The sequence below is a fragment of the Thalia democratica genome, chromosome 1, assembly GCF_965202585.1.
Source record: "Thalia democratica chromosome 1, ktThaDemo2.hap1.1, whole genome shotgun sequence".
In the NCBI taxonomy this organism is placed as follows: domain Eukaryota; kingdom Metazoa; phylum Chordata; class Thaliacea; order Salpida; family Salpidae; genus Thalia; species Thalia democratica.
In genome coordinates, this window is record NC_139165.1 from 48,660,319 (window position 1) to 48,670,992 (window position 10,674).

Consider the following 10,674-nt stretch of genomic DNA (forward strand, 5'->3'; position numbering starts at 1 on the left):
CATAATTATAAAATTTATATTTTAAAAAAAATTTTACGAACAACATAACTTAAACTTTGTACAATCAGATTGTTTTTTAAATTCTTGCTTACGCCAACGTCTACACATTTTAAAACTTTCCTCATAAATCTTTACCAAACATTTAAAAAAGTTTCTCAATCACATAGTATGTTTGTATTCCGCAGTGCAGATTTGAGTTTGCAGAGAGATTGACTTAAACCTTATCTAATATGCTAGTTGTAGAGTTTTGCAAGACTTGTAGGTTAGAAAAATAAATTCGCCTTTCGACTAATGTATTTGAAATGCTTGTAGTATGTACTTTAAATCTTGTACTGTTCTTTTAGTGATTATTTGTAGTAATATAGTTTTTAATATCTTACAATTCTTAATACATAGGTCAATAAAAAATAGTTTCAACCTGTTATCAATATTTAAAAGGTCTTACTAACAAATTTTTTATAATGTTTAAGAGAGTCATTACAACTAATCTAAAAAAGCAAAACAGCTACATGAACTAACTAAAATAAATACTTATGAGCTTATTTCAAAATTTTGTTAATAGAATCTAGAAGTACATATGTGCTACAGCAAAGACAACTAGTTTGAACTCTTTTGGCTATTTACTATTTTTTCGTCCGAAATGGGCGATGCTACCAAGTTTAGGAAATGCTGTTGTAAAACATAAATTTAATAAGCATAATTTAAAAAAAAACACTTAGTAAGCGAAGTTTCGTTTTAATTAACTCGACATACGTTTTTTGTTGTAAACTTTTTGATATTCTTTTGTAATTTAAAATACTTTTGGAAAAATTTAAAAGATGATAAATAATTGTAACTTACTTTTCATAACTAGCCACATTAGTACGTGTTTTTTTTTTTAAATTGAATATGGAAAAAAATATAATAGTATTCATTTTATATTAAACACCATTTTTTGATTACAAAATTCAAAAAGTTATGATATATTTTATTATCGACTAAAACTGAATATGTAACAATATATTCAAAAATATTGTTTCACTGTTACAAACAACAGAGTTCTAGTACTACTAATTATTTTTACTGTAAATTTTTAATTACAGACAGCCCAGTGACATTGAAAAAAGAGATTGTCCTGCAACTGTCGATAAGTGTTATTCTGAATATGTTGAATAAAAGTCTCTAGCATAAATTACTGTTGTACCTAAAATATCAAGTTAATTTTTTCATTTGCTTAGTAATTTTTATGTTTTTATAATGATGGGTAGCAAGTACATTGAAGACCATTCTTATAATGAATATATTTTGTCGTTAGTTTGTTATAAACACTTGAATACTTTTTAATTTATTTCAAATGAGTTTATTGTTTGGAATTTTTCAGAAAGTATATAGCTTTTAAAATCTAGTCGATCAAAACTTTAACTTATTTTTTCGCTACTATATTTTTTGTTTACAAATCATAATAATGCTTTTTTTTTCTTCAACAACCATTTATAAAAAAAGCTATTAAAAAGTAGTAACCTATCCGGATCCGTCTAAACTTTTGTAGGTAAAATCGGTCAAATTTAATTAATTTAAAAAGGGATTTTTGTTTTTATTTATATCAAATCATATATTTAAAAAAGCAATCAAGCTAAGCTTACTACGAAAAGTTTTCCTAAAAATAGAAAATTAAGTTATTTTAAAATTCACTGTATGCTTTATTGACACAGAATATATACTTGATTTTTGCTAACTGTATAAATTTATAAGTCTTTCACTTTTGCTAAAAAAGTACTAAAAATTAAACATAAAAGCAAAGGTAGATTTAATTGGCATATGTTTACCTTTTCTATATCAATAAAGAGTTTGGATTTTTTCTTAGTAAATTTTCTTACTTATTTTCATGACAAACCAAAATTTTTATGTGGCGTTATAAGTTTATATAAAAGTTTTTATTACTAATTAAATAAAGCATGTAAAATCTTTCAATTTAGAGTTTGAAAAATTCTCTAGTAGATAGGTCAGATGTGACAAAATTTTAAGTAACAGACGGGCTTGCTCGACATAATTTTTTTCGGGACGCTTTATTTCTATTAAACTGAGTATAAATCTAGTTACGCATACTGGTTTAACTCTACTAATATGAGCTAATGGTAACATAACACAACTTTACACTTAGAACTTGTTATAACACACAAAAATTTATGTAAAGGCAATGTTCAAAAACCAATACTAATAAAAAAAAACGACAGACAAAATCTCTTCGTAATTATAGAACAACTAATTAAAATAGAATTGTAGTCGTGATTAATCTTAACAATTTCAAAAAACAAAAATAATTTTCTTTAAGTAAAAATCCTTAAAACAATGTAATTGAAAATAATTTTAAATTGTAAACATTTTTTGAGTTTATGCTGTAAAATGTATGAATGTGATGATTTCTATGTCGGTCAGACAATCACGTACTATACGCAAATATGCTACTCTCATAGACATAACAGAAAAAGTCCGATCTTAGATAATTGTTAATAAAAAAGCGGCTCTTTAACTAAATTACGCAAAACACACAACCTTAAAATACATTTTAAAGAAACACTTTCAGTTATTTTTGTAGACACCACAAAAAACTATTCAGAATAAAAATTTTAGAAATTGAATATATAAATAAACTGCAAGCAACAATAAAAATAAGCTTAAGAACATTACCGATCTACAGATTGTTTAAGTAAGTTTATATAAAAAGTTTTGTTAACTTTAAAAGTTTTTTATCATAAATTAAAAAATATCTTATAACGTTAAAGTCAAAGTTTAACAATTAAAGTTTTGCTTAGTCTAACATAAAATTTTGCTTTTACTTTAGTTTTTTTGTTTAAACTATAAATAACAATAAGTTTATTATTTCTAATGATTTCTAAAGTTTATAAATTATACATTTCTAAAAAAAGTCTCAATACAGTAAAGTTACAGTTTTTGGAAACTTATTTTTTTCTTTAGTAATTTTCAGTTTTTTAGATGTAAGAAACTGTATTCAAATCTTAAGCTTATTTTTAATATTTATAGGTACGGCATAAAATAATTGGTAATAATCATGAAATCTTATGTTCTTACAGATATGGTTTTACTTTCTTGCTGACAACGGTTTTGAAAGTATTTAAGCAACAATAATGAATTTAAAATAAAGTGTTTGTTGAAAATATACATTTTTATATAAGTAAAATATTTGTTTTAAACATTTTTGCCTTACTTTCCGCTCTGTAGCATAATTACAAGATTAAAACTGCCGCACAATTTCTAAAGCATTATATTTTGATTGAAAAAAAAAGGTTCAGTATTTAGAACGTTTTATTTATGGAATTCAAAAACCCTTTTCTCTTCTTTACTCTGTAGTACTAAAAACAAGGTATTATACAATACTATTTTTAGTAGGAAGTTATAAAGTTTTAATTTTCTATTTTTAAGAAACCTGCATAATATTATAAGGTAACATTTTTACCTTTACTTTTATCATTGTGTATGTGTGTTTAAGAGATACTTAAAACTTTTAGCTTTGCTTAAAGGTAAACTATAACATTTTGGCTATTTTTGGAAAATTTGGACTTCAAACATCAGACTACTTTAAATTGAATAAGGTCCACTCAAATCATTAAATTAGAAAGTTATGTGTTAAAAATTAAACACACACATTAAAAAACTTTTTTCATATATCACTATTAGTATTTTTATGATTTTTAATTGTTTTTTAAGTTTTAAAGTTGTATTTTTTTATGTTTTTATTGTAAATTACAGTCTTTTTTTACTCTTAGGATAACAGTTTTTAATTATTCAACTAATGATAATTATAAATTAAGAACTTAGGGAATATATAGTCTTAATTTTTTTTTTCTAAATGAAATGTTTTATATTTCTTAAAGTTTTTAGATATAAATGTGTTTAAAAAGAGAATGAGAAAAAATTACTTTTTGTTTCAGTTAATTGACTAGCCTTTAACATTATATATAATTTATTTAAAAGTCACAGTCTCAGTTTACCAGTATGACTCAAATTTTGTTACATAACTAGAAATTGAACATTTCAATAAAAAAAAATTACAGTAAATATATCTCAATAACTTTGAAATTTTATGTGTTTTTATCAGAACTCTTTATAATTAGATACATAATTTAAACTATAGTAGTAATTACACGAGTATATCTTAAACCTTTGTGTGTATAACTTTTTGGCTTTTTAAAATATTTTTTAAATTTTTTAAGTTTTATTGATCAGTTTCAATTTAATGTATACCGTACTAGCTAATGCTAGAGTAAATATTATTATTACTATAGAAAATAAGTTGTTTTTAATTTTAATCAACATAAAAACACTACATTAAATAAATATAAATGAATATTTTAGTAATATCTTTTTCCCTTGTTAACAAGAGTATATTGCAGTTTATTGATCACGATAAAGTAGTTTGCATAAAATTATACAGAAGAAAAAATTTGTTAAGTATTTTTAAACATGGTTTATCATACACTACTCAAATATAGTGTTAAAAATACATGAGCTTAATATATTTGTTAAACTGACTTTTTTCAGTCGTATACTATGAATAAATTATAAATGTTTAAAAAGTAAAAGATTTGACATATAGTACTATAAAAAACCTTTAAAAATTAATATTATTGATCAAACTTGTTTAACCTAAAAAAAAGAATTCTTATAATTGGTTTCTAATTCTGTACGATACTATATATTTGAAATTTTTTAAACCAACAGAGTATATTTTATCAATTAAAATAAAAACTTGAAAAAATGTAAACCTAGAGTCTAGACCTTTTATTATTTTTGTTAGCTTTTTTTTGGTAAATATGGTTGTTGTTAAGGCTTTAATTTTATATACTTTGATTACCATTCATTTATTTTTAACAATTTAAGCACAAAGTACTAAAAAAAAGTACAACTATTAGAACTCAATCTTATTAAAAACGGCCCTGCTTTGAAAATAAGCCCAAATGCGGCGATACTCATACAGCAAAAATGTCAGTTATGCTCTACTAGGAGTTGCCATAATGGCAGAAAAAAATAACTCTTATTTTTTTTTGTTTTAAATTAAAGTGTTATGCTATTGTGTATGTTCTTATAAAAAAAAATAATTTTTGGTTTTGTTTTTTAAAATATTTTAGACTATATATATTTTACTTTACATTACTAAAAAGTCAAAACTTTTACAATGTTTACTAAACTCAAAATAGTATTTAGTGCATTTAATGAATATGTTAATCTTATCCTGTTTGCTTGTTAAAATGTAAAATTGTAATTAGATTTTTTTTTGAATTTTAGTATTAAAAAAATGTTTATTTCTATGTTAATTAAGTTAATAATGTAATTTTATTATCTTAACTAGCTTTTTTTTCATAAAAGATTTAGTTTACTAGACCTAGAGTGATACTTACAACAAATGACTAAAAGAACATTTTAAGATTATTATATAATAAAATAAAAATCTGCAATTAATATTCACATTACCAGTAAATGTGTACATTTAAGTTAGAAATGAAAACTGCCAGGTTTATCCTTGTACTGTATTGTCTGAACTTATAACTGTATTTAGGTGTTCAAAACGCATACTTTTTAAATTAGATTCAAGTAATAAATTCAACAATAAATAAAGTACCTATATCCTTAACTTCGATAAAGGTATTTAATACTTATCTGCAGTTTATTGAACGACAAAAAACACGCTCTAAATATTTGGTCCTAGGACCTGGCGCACGAAAAAACCTTTCGGTTATCAAGTCGCACACCACGGAAACCTTTTAACGTCTTGTCCAGGACTATGTAAATTAAAAATAATCGATTTTATAAAGAGCTTCTATCAAATCACTGATAAAACTTTATATCATTGGTTGAAAAAGTAAATAAATAAGTTTAAGTCAGTTTTAAAAATAAAACTAGTACAAAAATAGAAAAAAAAAACAGTTTTTTTGATCAAAAATAAATTAATTGAGTTTATAAAATAAATGTAGTATTATATCGAATCCGGACGGATATGACCATAGCTCTTTAAACATACTTTGATTTAAAAAATAAAAACAGTCCGGGTTCGATCATCTTTATTTTTAAAAAATAGTCCTAATATCTGGTTCCAGTTTGACCTGAATTTAAATTGATTATGTAAATCTGGCAAAGCTCATTTAAAAAAAAAATTGTCAGATCCTTAAATCTTTAACATAAATTCAGGTTAATACGGGTCAGAAATAATTATTTTAATAAATAAAGATTTAGCTGGAACCACTTTCTAACCTATTTAGTTAAATTGTAATATAAAAATTATTAAAAACCAGATTTTGAAAGCTATGGCTAGATCCGGCCGGATCCGAAGTTTGGATGCGGTACAACAATTTAAAAAGCTTAAAAGTATTTTTTGTTTGTAGAAAATGTTAAACTTAATTATTACTAAAATTAATGGATTACTAAAAGCAAACTCCGAAAGAAAAGACTTCAAACCTCGCCGATTAGTTAAAAACCCGTTTAAAAGGTTTATAACACATGCAGCAAACAATGCCAGTTCACTAATTTGGAGAAACATAACCGATGTATACAATAGATATAACTTTGATGAAACTTTAAGCCGGTACAGCTTTATACAAGGTGAAATCAGCAACTGCTGCATGATTGCCTCAATGGCCTCACTACTCTTCAATGATAAATTGTACTACAAAGTAGTGCCGCAAGGGCAGCGTTTTAAAACTTTTTTGAACTACTATATATATGGTGGTCCATCAACGTTTAAATTTAATCTTTACAAATTCGGAAAACCGTACCAAGTTGTAGTTAATGAAAAGCTTCCCTTTTATGAAAACAACTTGTTTTACTGTCGTAGTTTGAACAGCTCTTTTGTTGGGCCTTTGTTAGAAAAAGCTCTTGTTGCACTAAACTTCGGTGGAAATTATGACATAACATACGGTATTGAAAGCGAACAAATTTTTTCAAGTCTAACAAATAATTTTTTTGAAGCGTTTTGCTATAACTATTCAAAATTTTACTTGAGTCAAGTAATCAGCCACGGTTTAGAAACAAACTCATTAATGACAGTAACTTTTAAAAATGACATAACATACCAAGGTTTTGAACTGAAAAAAGAACATGCTTACAGTATTATTGACATCGTAAAGTACAAAGTATGGATTTATAATCCTCACGGAAGAACTATAGTGATGCCTAAAAAAGAATTTTATGAACAATTACTCAACGTGTACATATCTTACTTTGAGAACAATATATACGATATTCCAGAAATAAAAACTAGAAAAGAGTTTGCTGAAACTTGGCCTAAATACAAAGAAAATAGCGTTCGATACATTTATTATGATTTAATAATAGAAGAAGACTCAACAAATTTGCTGATAAACCTACTTGAAATAAAAAGTGGGATTGAGACCTTAAAAAGATGTATTTTGATCGTACCAGTAAACAATGAAAACAAAAATAAAAATGAAAATATCTTGTGTTCTTGTTTACCAGTTAATAAAGAAACGTTCTCACCCGAGGCTTCTTTGAGGGGAAACTTAAAGAAGGGAAAATACAGAATAGTAATTTCGGGACATATGTATTCTTATACAAGTTACTTAGAATTTTTTGGCGATAAAATTCTTTTACGAGTTGCCGCTTCGAAAAAGTGCAGCGTGAAGAGACCTGTTGAAAGTGAAAATGAAGAGCTCGAAAACGCACTTGAATCTTATTTTGATGAGTTTTTTAGTGATTAGTTATATACAGGTGCGTCGCGTGGAGTGGAGCACATGTTCCACCATTAAAGTAAAAAAAAGCTTATAATAAAAATGTAAAACCTGTAAAGTTATTATTTAAACTTAATTATGTTTTAAAATGTATCTTTGTAACTGCATAATTTTTATCTTACTCTCTAGTATTAAAAAATGTCAAATTAAGGAGTTAAAAAAAACTTTTTAATTTTTTGACTATCTTAAGCAAATACCACGCGTCGCCATTAATTATATAACTAGAATAGTTCACCCAAAAGTTATTGAAAAAAAGATAAGTTTTTATAGACATGATAGACTGGAATTTTACCTATATTATTACCTAACAAAATAAAATGTTATTAGATATAAATAAAATTTGCCTGTATTCATCTAAAACCTGAAAGTCTTTCTAAGTATTTTTTGTCGCTTATAAAAACAAGGTTACATATTTAGAGTTTTAAACAGAACCTTGTTTCTACAAAACAAACTTGTACCTTTTACTCTCACTAACTTCAACACTTACAGATTTAGAAGCTTTATACTAAAGCAAATGTTAACTTAAAAAATAAACTCTATGGAATTACTTTAAAAGTTGTTTAACTTTAGAAAATTTACTAGAAACAGTTTTAATTTAGTTCAGACATACTTCTAGCAAAACATTTCTTCAGTAAACAAGTTTTAGTTCTAGTTCAAACTTTTTTTCAAATTAAATTAGTAAACTTTGAGTAATAGCTACAAGAATTGTTATCAATTTTTTTAAATAAATAAATTATTACCTTTTTTTTGTTAAACTATATATTTTTATAGATTTTTTTTAACTATCTTGTATGGTATTTATAATACTTTTTCTTTTATAATGTATTTAAAAACTTAATTTTAAATCAAAAGCTGGCTAAATTTTGAAAACATTAAGATCTTAAAACCAAGTTATATTTAAACTCTTTTCGAAACATACAGTGATTTTATTAGTAGTTACTAGGTTTTGTTTAACTTTACTTTTTGGCACTGTAGACTAAGTTTAAGACCTAATTCCAAGGTTAGCAAACTACAGTCCACAAGCCAAATTTGGCCAACCAATTGAAACATTTTCTCAACAATCTACAAAATTCTTCGCTAAAAGAAGCAAGTAAAACCTTTTGTGTACTACTGGTAAGAGGTTTATTGAACAAAAACAAAAAATTGCTAAAAATTTTTGTTGGTTAAAGAACCTGGATACACAAAAAGATCTCTAGGTCATCGAGTTGCATACCTAACTTTAATCAAAACTATAATGAACTAAAAATTTGAAAAAAAACTTTACAGTCAAAACTTAAACTCGAAAACGAAAAATTCTATGAAAAATGAAATTATTAAACTTTACATCATTAATGTTTTTATGAACAAAAATATCAAAAAAAAAAAAAGTTCTTATATAATAGTATCTAACGTTATACACACATAAATTATACATTGAACTCTTCGTTAAAAGGTAAACTTTTAATCGGAAATGTATTTAATTTATAAATGTATCAATATTTTTAGCAAATTGTTTAACCTGTCATATAAGTTAAAAAAAAAATATTTTGAAGTTTTAAAAAGTATGTTTATGAATTTTGATTCTACTTTCGACTTGTTTTAACTTATTAAAATAATTAACAATTAAATAGAGATTTTTTGTGCTTATTTATTTAATTTGGTGTCTATTTTTCATTCACTACTCAAAAGTTTTTATAATATTATTACTGTTTATTGGACGACAAAAAAAAAAACGCCCAAACTATTTGGTCCTTAGACCGAGTGCACGAAAAACCTTTGGGTTATTGAGTCGTCACCACATTGATATCATTTAACGTCTTGTCCAGCATAATTATTATTAAATAAAACAAGCACTAGTTCAATAAATTTTATAAATGGTCAAAAAGGTTTTTTTTATGTTGACTTCAAGTTTTTTTTTATGTTGCCTTCAAATATTCAATCTGATCCATTTCTCCTGAAAGACTTCAAGAACATGTATCAAAATCTCAATCGCAAAAAACATTAATTTCTTTAAAACGTGGGAACTCTAAACTGATATAATGAACTTGTTATCCGAGATTGTATGTAATTTGTTTTAATAAGAGTAAAGCTTTTTAAATAATTTATTTTTCTTAGATTACGTATTAAAAAAAAGATACTGCTTAATTTTACAGTTTATAGTATGTTATACAAAAGTTTTTTATGGTAGAATTTCTTGTTTAAAAAGAAAACTGAAAGTTTAATAAAAGTTTACAAAAAGTGTTGAAATTCACATTAAATCAATAAATTCCACCCTAAAACTTTCTTTTAATCGTTTTAAATTGTTCACAGTGTGTTTGTGTGACAGTTAGCCACATGTAAGAAAGAGCTTAAAACTCAAAAGTCGCAATTTTGGATTTCATACATTTTGCAATGGGGTAGTTTTTAGAAAATCGGTTGGTGCCAAGGTGGAAGTTTCTTAAAATCATCTAAAATTTTGTACAGTGTATTTTTATGGTAATTCTAAATTATAAAACTTATTCCAGCTGGAAAACCAAAAATATCTGTAAAAATAAGCACCCTAATGTATATTATTATTAAGACAACTTAAACATTTAAACCATGTTGACAGTAGTTTATAAGATAAGTATACACTAACGATCTACCTGGTCTGGCCGGATTCTAATGTTATGGATCCGGAAGATCACTGAAAGGTGCTTTATTCTGGAAATCAAGATAAAGAGCAAAAAAAAGCTCTCAGGCGTATCTAATGGTACTTATGAAAGTTACACTAGATATTATGAGAAGACTTTAAAACTTATACTAAACATTTAGGCAAAATTCAAAGCTTACTTTGGATTTAATAAAAAAAATTTTAAACTTATACTAGATATTCTATAGTTCATAATGAAAAACAGAAAAATATTTTTTAGCCGTACTTACCGGTTTTTTAAAACTTACACTAGAAATTAAGAGAGATATTTGTTTTTCTTCAAAT